Source organism: Bos javanicus, chromosome 7, assembly GCF_032452875.1.
Source record: "Bos javanicus breed banteng chromosome 7, ARS-OSU_banteng_1.0, whole genome shotgun sequence".
Taxonomy (NCBI): Eukaryota; Metazoa; Chordata; class Mammalia; order Artiodactyla; family Bovidae; genus Bos; species Bos javanicus.
The window spans coordinates 105,860,683-105,874,994 of record NC_083874.1 but is presented as its reverse complement, the minus strand read 5'-3'; the positions used below and the strand labels follow the sequence as shown (position 1 = coordinate 105,874,994).

The 14,312-nt window shown below is 43.7% G+C and overlaps 1 long non-coding RNA gene across 1 annotated transcript; it reads left to right on the top strand.

Annotated features, from left to right (window-relative positions):
• The first annotated feature begins 1,737 nt into the window (after positions 1-1,737).
• LOC133251735 (uncharacterized) lies at positions 1,738-13,499 on the top strand. The gene is made up of 3 exons (XR_009737764.1): positions 1,738-4,367; positions 4,940-5,109; positions 12,960-13,499. It is a non-coding gene; the product is annotated as an uncharacterized LOC133251735 (long non-coding RNA).
• Positions 13,500-14,312: the final 813 nt, after the last annotated feature.

The following is a 14,312-nucleotide window of genomic DNA, read 5'->3' as shown; positions in this document are numbered from 1 at the left end:
TCATCTACAGAGCTGTGATCTTGATCTCTGTGCCTCTGTTTATTGTCTGTAACGTAAGGATAACATTATTCGCTTTCTAGGTTGTTAGGAGGATTATATAAGTTAATAAATTTGAAGCAACTAGGATAGTGCCTGGTACATGGCACAACCACAATAAATGTGAGCTGAGGAGGATCGCTGCCATAATCTCTGGCATTCAGGTCTCCCTAGTGAGGGCTTAGAACATACACTTTTAGAAGACAATGAAATTGGTTCCAGAGACACAGGCTGTTAGTCAACCCAGCTGAAACCAGCTTAGGTAAGGGGAAATGACCGACATCCGTGCCCAAATAATGTCAAAGGTTTCTCTCCACTCCCCAACTCTGCCTCGCGTCTGCTCCCTCTTTTCTCAGTTCTAGCAGCGGCCCAAAAGCTACACTGGTTTCAGAGTTTTCATCATTTTAGAATAAACCCAGCGGAAAACGAGCAAGCTGTAAAAGGCATTTCCCACACGAATTTGAGTTTCACTGATTGAGTAGTGTTGGTCGCATCCTATCGTTGAACCAACCCCCATGGCCAGGGGTAGATGGCTGCCTTAAAGTGGTTTAGAGACCGAGACTGAAGGAAGGGCAGAGGCTGACATGAAATTTAGGGCTGGTGAAGAAGGGAGGCTGGATGTTGGCAAAACAAGTACCAAATACCCATCAAAAGCCAATGCATCTTGGACAACTGCCTAAAATACCCTTGACGTGATTAATGTGTTGAACTAATTACAAGAAAATTGTATAGTATGGAAGCACAGATTTTATTATGGGCAAGTACTAGGAGACGATGTACTTTGAGTTATCGTAATGCTGTTAATTTCAGGCATCTAGGCTAGTGAGTTCCTTAGGTTTGTTTGGATGAGGTAATGATTGAGGATATGACCCATCTTTATTTTTTTGCATTGCAAAATATGACTTCAAGTTAGTGACAGAATTGAAAGGCTAATTTAGATGAACCTCTATGAATGCTTCTTGTCTAAAAAGCAACTAATGTCTTTTAATTGTTCTTTTAAGTATGATAGATTGAAATGTTTAAAATCAATTTTTCAAGTGATTTAGACATTAAAATTGGCTTTGATCTGTTAACATGCTTTCATTCTTAAATTTGTGTTATACTGCTAATGTTATACAAAACAGAATAAAAACTGGGCTTGACAGCTAAAAGGGAGTAATCATGATTTAAATGAAAACAAAAACTGTAGACATGTATTTTTGTGGTTACAATTTTATAGAAACTCACTTTCATGACTATGGACTTAATAAACTAGCATTTTAAAAGGAGACTACAGTGACATTTACATAAAATATCATGAGTAAAAAGAAAGAACATACGATGCCAAATTTTCCACACTATTCCAGAAAAAAAGTATTTTATTATATTATTATTCTTTATAGAGAAAAAATAGCCTCATTGTAAAAGTATTAGCTAGCCAGAAAAATGTTACAAAGATCTTAAAATTAGGCTAATGTAAATGGTTTTCCCAGTTTCTCCCTGCAAAAGAAAAATACCAGCAGTAAATACCGGAAGCAAAAAAGTCTTTGAAGAAATCACAGCACTAGACATTGCATTGATATATGGTGCACTTCCAGCAAAAAGAGGTCCCAAAACACCATGAGAATTATCTATTAATAAAACAATTTACTTTGTATCTCATGGGCCTGAATGTTTCATTATATTTTGGTATGTTTATTTATACAATTTATAGTCACCTAAAGACACTTGAAAAGTCATCTGGCTTAAGGATTACAAAGATGGAGCGATGTCTCACTAGTATCAGAAATTATGTAACTGATTATTTCAAATTGGGGTGTGGGTACTTATAAAAACTCTTTGAGAGAAAGAAATGTGCTTCTGACAAGCTCTCCAAGGTAGATGCTGTGTTGCTTGGCATTCGAGAATAATAACTGTGAGTGTGTCTGCTACAATGCCTTTATTACCAAAGTGTTGGCTAACAAGCGAGTGTTCACTGGCAAACTCCGCTCTATTGTACTCTGACCCCGAGTCTGCGTGAGGACAATAGTCTGGTTCAAGGCTGACCAGACTGAGGTGGGTGGTGTTTTCCTAACAGGGCTGGTTTGAAACACAGCTAGCTAGTCCAGCAAAAATATACTATGGGAATCAGTCTACTCTCTCACAGCGAGGGGAATTCCCAGCCAATACATTTGATTGTGCTTGTGTAAACAGCCCAAGTATTTGAAACAAAGACTTGACCTAACTTTATGAGAAACCAGCTCCTGCCTGCTTCTGCTGGACACGCCCAGCTCGGAGCGCTCTTTGTTAAATCGCTCAGGCTCTAGAGACGGTGCAACGTAGACAGCAATATCAGTGTGGCCGTTAAGAGTTGTTAAAATACCGAATGACGTCTGAACTAGTTGGTAAATAGCCACTGTCTTGAGTCGCCTCCCTTACCCACAGCCCTCGGCCGTCTTCCCCCAGACCCTGAACCCCTGAGACCTCCCCAGGATTCAGCAACTCGAGGTGTAACTCCTGTCGGAGCACAGGCCCCGTGTTCCAGGGCTAAAGACAGCATCTGCCCTGATTGGCCCGTACCTGTATGCTCCTGATTGGCCCGTGCCTGTATGCTCCTGATTGGCCCGTGCCTGTATGCTCCTGATTGGCCAGTGCCTGTATGCTCCTGATTGGCCCGTGCCTGTATGCTCCTGATTGGCCAGTGCCTGTATGCTCCTGATTGGCCCGTGCCTGTATGCTCCTGATTGGCCCGTGCCTGTATGCTTCTGCTTTTGGAGTCTGTTGAATGTCACCCTGACCAAGAGCTAGTGAAATACCACTTCAGCGTTATCAGTCGAAGACCAAACCCGCCCCCGCCCCCAATCTCAGGACAACAACCATGATCCAAACAAAGGAAAGGGACCGCTGCGTGGAATCAGGGGCCTCCAGGTCCCTACGTCTCTTTAAGGACGGTCCTGGTATTCAATGTGATATTGTCTCTCCTTCCTTGTGCTCCCTGCCTCCACTTTGGGGATTGGTTCTGTTTATAATTCTTCTTGGGGCTTGTAGCAATTGCTCCAAAGTTCCACGGTAGAGCATTTCTGCTAATGAGCATATGCCGGAAAAGTGTGGGTAGGATGATAACAACCCACCCACCTTTAAGCTTATTTTAGAAGATGGAAACATTAGAAAATGAAAATTAATTAATGAGCAAGTGAAGACAAATGCCAAATAGCATGTGTCAGAGACTTCTATATTTCCTTTTTTACCCTTTTCCTTTCCTTTTAAAAACCTAAATTATATTGTATCCCTATGGGTTTAAACCCTCCAGGGGCTTCTCATTGCTCTGAGAACAAAACTCTCCTCCCTTACGACCTGCAGGGTTCTCCGTGGTCTGGCTGTGGCCCCTCTCTCTGCTCTGATCTCACACAGTTCCTGCCCTTCCTCACCCTGCTTCTGCACACCCCCTTCCCAAGCCCTGCTCAGCTGACTCCTTGTTTCAGAGCCTCTGCCCCAGTTGCTTCCTCTGTTCCCACTCTGCTGTGTGATCCCATCTATCACTGAGTTCTAATCTCCTTAGAGAACCATTTCCTGATTGCTTTTTATGATATCACTCTCCTTTGGTTTATCCCAACCTCTAATCACTAGCTGAGATAATTTGAGTAGAATAGCCTGCCTCCCTCCTCCAGAATGTGAGTTATTGTGAGAGCAGGGACTTTTCTGTCTTGCTCACCATCACAGTCCAGTACCTACAAGAATGAGAAGCAGTGCAGCCGAGAAGAAGCCATAGAAAGCAGTGGTTGATACGCGGGCTCTGGAGACAGAAAACTTGTGTGAGAAACTCAGTCCTACCTCCAAATTGCCGTGTGACTTTACGAAGCAACAGCACCCATTCTGTAGGGTTCTTGTGAAAAATTAAGCGAGCTAATACATTAAAAGTTCATTTAGAACAAAACCTGGCACATGATGAACACCATATACTTATTTGACATTTTTTATTGTTAGAATATAAGCTCCATGAGGGCAGGATGTTATTATTGTGGTTACTGACCAATCTTCAGCACCTGGAATATGTGGCTTGTTGGCACTCAAAACTAATATTAAGAACATTTTGTCAAAAGTATCCTTTTTTGAAAGTATATTACTGTTAGCTGTAGGATCAGAGAGTAAATTTTTCTAATTTCCTGTATCATTCCCCTCGCTTCCCCATATTATAAAGAACATCACACGCTGGTTAAATATCAGGTTTACTTAATGCCTGGAATTTCCCAGTTCTGGTCAGTATGGTCTACGTAAATTGCTTCAACTTGTTAATTGATAATACTCTTTCTTTCTAAGCCTGGCTGGACCTTAGAGATTCTTCTCAAACCAGAACTGCAGGATAACCATGCAAGGTAAAGCCCATTTACTACCCTAAGGTCTAGGGAATGCGTTGGTTCTAGGGCTGATAAACCTGGAGTTGGTTGCTATTCTACGGTCATCTGAAAAACGTACCTGTCCCTGCATCCTACTGGTCATTCAGAAGTGAGAGGGAGAGAAGGAGTACTGTTTCTGATTTCTTCCCATGACACCCTGGGGCTTTACCTTTTAGGTGGTGGTAGTTTACACTCATATCACAGGTAACAGGACTATAGGAAATTATGAAATCTCACTTCTTTAATTAAATGTTCTCCACTGACTAACAGCAGCAGAAGAGGTGGGAACCTGAATTCTCTCTGCACTCCTTAGGTGTTAACACTGCCTCCACATGAAAATTAAGCACTATGGGTTTCTCTCACTTTCTAAAAAGTAAAATAGAAAAAAGTTGTACATATGGACAATTTGAGATACCAATAAGGTTATCAAAAACATTCACAGGAGAAAGCTACTATTATTCAAAAAAATCTTAATTTTCTTTACAATTTAGTAAGATTTTGTTTATATTGCTGAAGTTGCATTCACATTTATTTTTTCCTTTCTGACTCAGGTATTTTCTACATTGGTTGGTTGGAGCGTGGCATTGACGAGCTCACAGTCAGGGCTTCGGTTCCCTTCCCTCAGTCAAAATCAGTCAGAGAAACACAGAGAAGGCTGTCCTGCAACCTCTGATCCTGCTGTAATTCTGTTACCTGTGCCACATGGTCAGGTGTTCATAAGGTGGGGGCTTCCTTCTTGCTTTCAGCATTTATTACACTGTTATTACTGTTATTCCCTCAACTCCAGACATTACTGATGATAAGATGCATCATAACTTTAGTATTAGGGGTAAAAGAAACCTTATTGCATTAAGTAAAACCATGGATTAAATGTATAGAAACGTAAAATATGAGAAAATATATTTATCTCGGAATTCGAAAAATATGGTTTGGAGTATAACTCTATCATTATGAGGAAATAACACAGAAGTATATATTTTGTACTTTTGATGGAGACACTTTTAATTCAATACATATTTTATTAGATCTAAAGCTCAGTGTTTATGTGAGACTAAACTCCTTGCCCCCTATACTGAGACAGTATGCATTCATTTATACATTTATATTATTTTAAATATATAATATGTTGTATTTATATGTGATACATTTTATAAGCATATAGTTACATATAAATTCTGTTGTCCCTTGAACAACATGGGTTTGAACTGCATGGGTCCAGTTATATGTATTTTTTTTCCCACTAAATATCTACTACAGCACTTCATGATCAATGGCTGATTGGAACCAGGGATAAGGAGGAACTGAGGGTAACAGAGGGCTGTATAATTGGATTTTCGACTGTCTGGAGGGTTGGCACTACTAACACCCTGCATTTTTCAATATATATATTATATTCATGCATATAAATAAATGCATAAATATAAATACCTACACATATATTTATAGTATTATTCATACAGACAGCCCATTTTCATGTACCAGTAAGGGAGAAACAGTAAATATAAAATTAAAATGCATGATAGTGATCAGACTACAAAACACAAACAAGGAAATCTGCTAACGAGTAAACAAGACAAGCAATCTACTTTCGAGTTGGCCTGGGAAACCCCTGAGGAGGTGACACCTGAGCTAAGACCCTGATGAAGAGCTGTCTCGAGAGGAAGCCACGGGGCAGCACGTCCCAGGCAGAGGGGAGAGAGTGAGTGTCGCCAGGCAGAAAGGAAACTGTCCTATCTGAAAACAGCCACAGTAACCCCGGAAGCCAAGGAGTCTGGAGCTAGCTAGTGAGGAGCTAACGCGACGTGAGCTCAGGAGGGTAGGGAGGAGAGAGATGGCAGAGGGGCTTGCAGGCTCCGGCGAGGAGGCTTTATTTTGTTCTATAATCAATGAGGAGTAATTGGGGAGTGGAACAGAATCACGATCTATTTGGCTTTGCACTAAAGAAAGGTTTTCTGGATGGTTCTGTGTGTCCCGAAGGGGGCAAGAATGGAGGTGCAAAGCCCGCGTTGGGGGTTACTACAGGACAGAGGTGATGGCGGCTTGGCCGCAGGGAAAGTGGAGATGGCGGGAAGGCTCAGGACACGTTATGGGCACAGAGGGGACGCGACCCGCTGGTGACTGTTGTCCGAGTGGGGAAGGAGGGATCAAACAGAATTTTGACTTGAGCACCAAGGTGGGTGGTGCTGCTACTTTCTGAGATTGGAGAAGAATGTGGATTTTGGCGGAGGGAAGGGGAAGTCATGACTTCTAACTTTAATCGGCCTGTGACACATTTTGAGGGTAGTTTTGAGGAACATCTACAAGACGTCTCAGTAGAAATTGCAATGGGTCTAGAAATCACATAAAACAAACTGGTAACATGAAGATTTTAATGTTTTATGCTGGCTGTGGAAAACGTGGGATATTTAAAATGAAGAAACTAAAGTTACTGAGATGAAAAATTATCTGACAAGTTGATTCTGGAAAACCACCACCTGATTCCTGAATTCTTGTTTTTAATAACAGTTTGATAAGGAATATTGTTTGTTGATAGGGCACTATATGGTAAGATACATTTGAAAGATACATTATAAGAAATGTTTATAACATGAAAATGCTGGCTGCTCAGTCATTTCCTACTCTTTGTGATCCCATGGACTGTAGCCCATCAGGCTCCTCTGTCCATGGAATTTTCCAGGCAAGAATACTGGCGTGGGTAGCCATTTCCTTCTCCAGGGGATCTTCCTGACCCAGGGATTGAACCCAGGTCTCCTGCACTGCAGGAAGACTATTTACCATGTGAGCCAAGCAGGAGGAAATATTATGTGTGCGTGCAAGCTTAGTCGCTCAATCATGTCCAACTCTTTGTGACTCCATGGACTGTAGCCAGATAGGCTCCTCTGTCCATGGGCTTTTACAGGCAAGAATACTGGTGTGGTTGCCACTCCCTTTTCCAGGGAATCTTCCTGACTCAGGGATCTAACCCGAATCTCTTATGTCTCCTGCATTGGCAGGCAGATTCGTTACCCCTAGTGCCACCCGGGAAGCCCCCAGGAAATATTCTGTAAACTCTTATTACTATTATTCCCTCAACTCTAAGATAAAACTGACTATAAGATGTGCCATCATTTTAATATCAGGAGTAGAAGAAGCTTTATTGCATTAAATAAACCATGTAATCAAATATTTATTTCTGTAATAATGGCATTTCAGTTACTACCTGTAGGCCAATGGGTATTCCAAACACTAAGTCCAAGATGGCTAAAGAATGAGAGATCAAAACTTAACAGATTGTTTTCTGGTAAATATTTGCAAGACTTCAGGGTGCACAATAAGTTCTTTCTAAAATATGTTATGATCCAGACAGAAAATACCACATTCCTTGGAGTTCTTACAGGTGTATCATATTTTGTTAATATATAAATAACTTTGGACTGACTTAGGAATTATGAACCACAAGGCTCAGTAACATGGTCTTGTTTATGAGGTAGTCAAACTTAAGCAAGTGAGGATACCAGAGCTTTTATTTATATAGTGCGATACATGTACGGAGGCTTTCTAATAGGTCAGTGGTGCCAAAACCAAAGATGCAAGAAGCCAGTTGTTATAATCTGGGTTCCGTGGGGGAGCCAACTGCAATGGAGATTTGTGTGCAGTTGGTCTACTGGGAGTGGTCTTGGGAAAGACACTTCTAATGGGAAGAGGGATACAGGATTGTGCAGAAAGAGGCTGAATGCCAATGCAGCTGCAACACAGCCCTCAGCCACACTCACACGGAGCTCCCAGGTGGGGTGACTCTTTTGAGATGCTTTGGACTGAGGTGACGGGCCTGAGCTTTTGTAACTGCCTACTGACTGGTGACTGGATGTGAAGCAGCTTCCCTCAGTTGAGGGTAATCTCCGAGAAAGGACTCATATGTGGGCCATCAAGGACTTCCCTGGCGGTCCAGTGGTGAAGACCCCACTGCAGAGGGTGTGGGTTTAAACCCTGGTTGGGGAACTAAATCCTGCATGCTGTGTGCTACTCAGATCCACCTGCCTTGTATTCCCTATCCGAGAAGGACTCCCTTAGGATTCCAAGATGAACTATAGCCCCCCCAGCAGAGCCTGTAGTGTCAGGCCTGCAACCGATATCATCTCCTTCCTCTACCACCCCTTGTGGATTCCTCAGCTGCAGCCTGCACTGTCTAGGTGGATTAGCTAGACCTTAACTTTGACTCACATTTTAGCTCTAAAAGGTTAGGGTTACACCCTGCCCTTCTCAGGTCATAGCTGGTATACTTGTCCATTGATTTTCAAATGAATGACTCCTTGGGGAAAGCATTTCCTGACCTGCTAGTCACTGAGCTTAAGGAGCCCAAAGTGCCTAAGAAGTAGTTTAAAATTTGGTAAGACACTTTCTCTCTCCCTCTCAGAAAGCATTCTGCTTTAATCAATGACAGGCAAGAAGAATTGTTGCCATCAACCAAGGCCAACACCGAAACATCTTTTGGTGACGAGTCTATTATACTGGACTTCTATTCTGGAGGCAACCCTATTTTACTACCTGTTGCAGAAGGGGAGAGGTCCAATGCCATTGACTGCCACCATATGATGTTTTAATTCTCCAAGAGACGATAACACTGTTGGGGCTCAGTTTTAGTCTTTGATGCTGGCAGACAGTCCATTCAGGAGCAGAGCAATTAGATAGCCTGTAGCGAGTGGGAAGTCTTGGACCTTCATATCCTCCATTCCTGCCAATACGGCTACTCTGTTCATACAAATATTGTTTCAGCATGGGGGTGGCTGATGGTGTAGACTGTATAATGTCCCCTGGCCAAGTCATCTTGTCACTGTGTTGACCAGAGCCTCTTCTGGGGTGCCTGATCTCTGGTGGGCATTCACACAAGCTGCCCACACACCTCTTTGCCTCACTGTCCCTGATCTTTCAACCTTCCTCCTTCCAGGCTCCTGACTGACTACCATTTGCCACTTTGGGGTAATTTACTTGCCCCCCAGGCCACTTCCTTTTCCACACAAAGTAGATGACCAGTAGCGTCACCTGAAGCTCCAGTGGGAGACTCTCCTCACTGATGTCTTTTAGGTCTACCTTGAAAGTGCAACAGTGGTTTAGTTGCTAAATCGTGTCTGACTCTGTGACCCCATGGGCTGTAGCCTGCCAGGCTCCTCTGTCCATGGGATTCTCCAGGCAAGAATACTGGAGGGGGTTGCCATTTCCTTCTCTAGGGGATCTTCCTGACCTAGGAATCGAACCCAGTCTCTTGCATTGCAGGCAGATTTACCAACTGAGCTACAAGGGAAGCCTATTCAAACTGCAGTGGCAGACGGTTTTTGGTTTGCAACTGCATCCTTAGTGAAACCATCCATGACTTCTTCCTCCAGCAGCTGTTCATAAAGGGACACCCCACTCCCACACAGTCACAGGTGTGAGATGAGGAGACACTGGTGGAATGGTGACAGATGACCTCCAAGGAGGCGTGGAAAGTAGGGTTGGGCAGAGAGAGATGTTAAACTGACTCAGTAGCAGGAGAGACTTCAGCAGGAGCTGAAAAGCTAGTATGGCTTTTTAGATCCACATTGAATGGAACAGGAAACTAATACACCTCCCTTGTGGTTAAAGTCTATTAACTGTTGAAGACTCAGTCGAAACAACAACTCTGATGTCAAGATTCTTGTCTACGTTCCTACAGCTACTGCAATAGTCTTTCTACATTTATGGTTCTCTATTTGCTCTCCCACCTTTTTGTCTTTGAAATCTCTTACACCTGCTTGAGAGTCACAACTGCGTGTTAGGGTTTTTCAGTCTCAGCTAGCAAAATGCTTGGCACAGAGGCTCCGACAAGTTCCAACACCTCTTTGCTGTCGTCTCACTGTGAGGTTTCCCGCTACAATTCAAGGCCACCACTGATGCCCAGGTGTAAAGCGACCTTGTTTTCCATTTTGAGGACTTATGCTGGTTTGGAGTTTGGGCAAAAGGAGAAGGTAGCAGTCCTTGCAAGTCAGCTCAGATAAGCTTGGAGCGTCCCAGGCACGGTGAGGGGTCCTTCTGCAGTGGGTTCAGGGAGATGCGCCGGCAGCCCTTGAACTGCGGTTCTCAGTCCACGGCATGGCAATGAATACCCCGTGCGGGTCTTCACCCCAGCCTTTCGGCTGTGCTCCCGGCATCCTGAGAGGTGGCTTGCAGTTTTCCAAGAATGGCACTCGTGCAAAGCCGCTCTCTGGGGTGCGCTGTGACCCCTCTTTTCTGAAGCCTCTAGGCCTGTCCTGCCTCAACCTTTTCTGTCCCCGGTTCTATTTTTATGGCCGGAACTTGATTTTTTGCTTCCCTCAGGCCCGCTCTTATGATTCTTTAGAGACTGTTTTACAAATCAAAAACAAATACCCAAATTGACTTCTCCTCAAGGCTATGTGCTTGCCTCTGGCTGACTGGGGGGAAAGTCACCGGGTTCAGAAGAAAAACACAAATATTCCCAAACGTTATCTTGCCGCACGCCAATCTCATTATAAACAAATACGGGTGAAATGGATGAGCAGTGGTGGATGCGTCGTGAGTTGAGAGGAAGCGGAAAAGGAATATCCAGGTTTCGGCCGGGGAAGTATTTTTCAACTCTTGACTTTCGGGTTTTGCTTGGTGGTCCTTATGCCGATTGTTGATAATCTCTGTTTGTGAAAACCTCTCTGCTAGAAACTGAGTAACCTGGAAGATTCTGTCAAAGGCTGCGGTGAAGAAAGCTTTGGTTTTTAGGTAACCGGATGAGAGAAGGTGCAGGGTAGGTAACCCAAGCATCCATCTCTCCCGCAGGCTCTTTCAGGAGTCACATTTTTGAATATAATGGGAGAGACAGTGGCTTTATCCTTAGGCTTCTCGGTATCCTCAGCACCAGGAGCCTCTCTCTGTCACTCTCCTTTCCTCGGGCCAACACTTGCTCTGACTTGATTACCCTCCCGAGCTCCTGGAATCAGGCCCCACGATGCCCTGAGGATCTCTGACTCTTTGCCCAGAGAGCCTAGTTGTGGACAGGCCACATGTGCCTGTGCCTCCCGATTCCTTCATCCTTCATAGCACGGCCCCACGAGGGGAAGAGGTGCCCGATGGTGCAGGGACCGAGCTGATGACACAGGAGGAGACAGCGAGCCCTGAGCCCCTCAAGGAGCTCGTCTCAGGTCACACTGTGGTCTTACGTCTCTCCAGGTCTCTCGGGAAAACTGGGTGCTTTATTTCCCTTCCCGGGGTCACCTCACCGGCTTTCTGAGGACCTCCTCTGTATGTGAAAGGTTTGGTCTGCTCTCCGATCCCATCCTCCTCCGATCCTTACCCCCTTCCCTTCCTTCTGTAATACAGAGATTCCTTTCCAAGACTTTGAAGTGACCGCCTGTCAGGACGTCATGATACCTCTTAATCTGGGGTCCTCGGTGTCCCGGAGTGTCTCTGGGGGACCAAGGGGGAAAAAAATTCACTTCTCCAGCCACGTTGATCCCATTTGTAGATGGCGGAAAATCCATGGTCATTCCCAAACCTCCGCTAATGGTTTTTAGTGGGTGACAGTGGAAGTTTTCAAAGGATTTTTCAACATGACACTGGAGGAAGGAGGGCGAAAGGGAGAATATAAAACTAGCTTTGCTCTTTGATGAAGTCTTTACCCTGGGAGGGGGTGGGCTTTTCATTCTGTTGCTCAGGAAGGGCGCTTGCATGCTGATGGTTGCCTAGCTTTGTTCCTGCAGTGAATTTCTTTCATTCTCTTTAAAGATGTTAGGATCAGATGTAGAGTGACCCCCCTCACCTCCTCTCCCCTTCCCCTCCTGTACTGCCCAGAAGGCTGGTTTTTTAAAACAGGCTCAGGTACTTCACCAAGTGATGCCTCCCTAGTGGGGAAAAGTCACAGCTTTATTGATTACAATCTTGGTATAACATCCATAATTGGAGCTTTCCTGTAACTTGGTGCCAAGCTGCCTCACCACGTTCTCTAGGGACTATATATCAAATGCTGTTTTTCATGCTCCTGTTTGCTGATAAGGGTTTGATAAAACCACTGGTTTGACCTGATATTAGGTTTCCAGAGATGAAAGCACTGGTATAGACTGCCAAATGTCCTCACATACACATACCAATATTTTAAAAGAAACGTAGGACTCACGGGGCGGAGGTGGGGGGTGGACATCTTTAGGTTGGGTGTGTGTGTTTCATCCCCTCCCTTCAGCATGTATCTCTATTCATTGCAAACAGTTTTCAATCAATAATTAAAAGTGGTAAACAGGTCTACAGGGGGAAAAATCCTTCAGTTCGAGCTTAATATATTGCCTCTCCCAGCCCCTCCCTGACACAGCAAGTTACTGAGGGAGTCTTGCCAGTAAGTAGGGAAGGATGGGGTTGATTAAAAAGTAAAACCACACAAAACCTGACATCCTGTTGTGAGTTTAAAAATAAAGCAAAATGACTATTAGCAACGCGTGTTGATTTCTGTCAAACTATCTTTATCTGTGTGGTAAGGACAGAGAAATAACGCAGGGCTTCTTGTCAGAGTAACTTTGGGCTTTATGGGAATTCGTGATTTTTTTTTTTACCCTCAAACTTCTGTCTTTTTTGTTTTCTTAGGATGTTTCTTCCTCCCGTGGAGACTCAGGAGACACCTATTAGTCAGTCTGGAGCCTCCAGGTATCTGAGTTGCTGCAGGAGGAGAAACACGATGTCTCTCCTTTCGTGGAGATTTGTTGCATGTTTACCAAGGTGAAAGGATTAGTGCCCGGGAGATCATTTGCTTTCATAAGCTTTAAACTAGGGCGGCGAAAGTTTCATGCCTTGATTCTCTTCCAACAGCTCTCTCTCTCAGCAAGGCAGAGAGGAGCAAGCTGAGACCTACAGATTGCCAGCAGACTTTTCCAACAAAATTGCCCTGTCTCAATCAGTTAAACTGGGTGGGAAGGGAGGGCTTCTGCCAGCTTTCTCCCTTCTCTTCCACCCTGTGGAGAGACACCCGAAGCATTCCAGAGGGCTTGATAATCAAGATGAAATACTCCAGATTGCTAAGTCTCCGTAATACCCAAACCCCAGACCATATGTACCAATAATTCACGTACTCCCTAACCTTTGCGTTTTGCATGTAACCTCCCTGTCAAACACTGCCTTTCTGGTGCTTCATATAGGATAATAAAAAATTAAGAAAACTGAAGCGAGGCACTCTTTCCATTTACTGTGAAAAAAATAGCAGTGGGCATAGAAACTAAAAGTTTTGCTCTCCAGCAATTTATAGCAGGTACTTTCCCATATGACTGCCATCTAAAAGATAATGATTTAAAATGTTGGTTTTGAAATGGAATATAATAGAAGCTAGACTGACAGCTGCAAAACAAACCACAACCCCAAAGCTAGACTGAAACAAATTCAAAACCAGGTAAAATGCAAGGAAGCCCCTGTTCCCAAATTTCTTGAGAAGTAAGATTGGAAAATAAAAACAAAAATAAATTAATTTTTACTCTTCATATTCACCTTCTTTTTCCCAACCCTCCCCCTGGAAGTTAGGGTGTGGCGGGAGTGACTCTGCCCTTTGTTAATGCATTTATGATGTAATGGACATCACTCTCTTTTACAAGGCAGTGATCTAATTCCCAAATAAACTGATTAAATGACAGTCTCCACTGGAACAAGGAAACTACGAAAAACTAAAACAAGTTTTCACTGTGAATTCACAGATGTCCCCTCTTTATTTTCTTATACAAGCGCAGGACTGTTATCTTCAGAATAACCAACATCAGAAACTCTAAACATTAAACTGAGATTCCATTGATCAATTCTACCTTTGGACAACTTAAAAATCTGTGAATTATCTACCACCCCACTCATCTGCAACGAATGACTTCACCTTGCATTTCATCTCTAGGGGAACTATGTAAGGTCTCTTTTAAATCTTTGCTACAAAACGTGCAAAGCCATTTAATACTGCCCACCCCT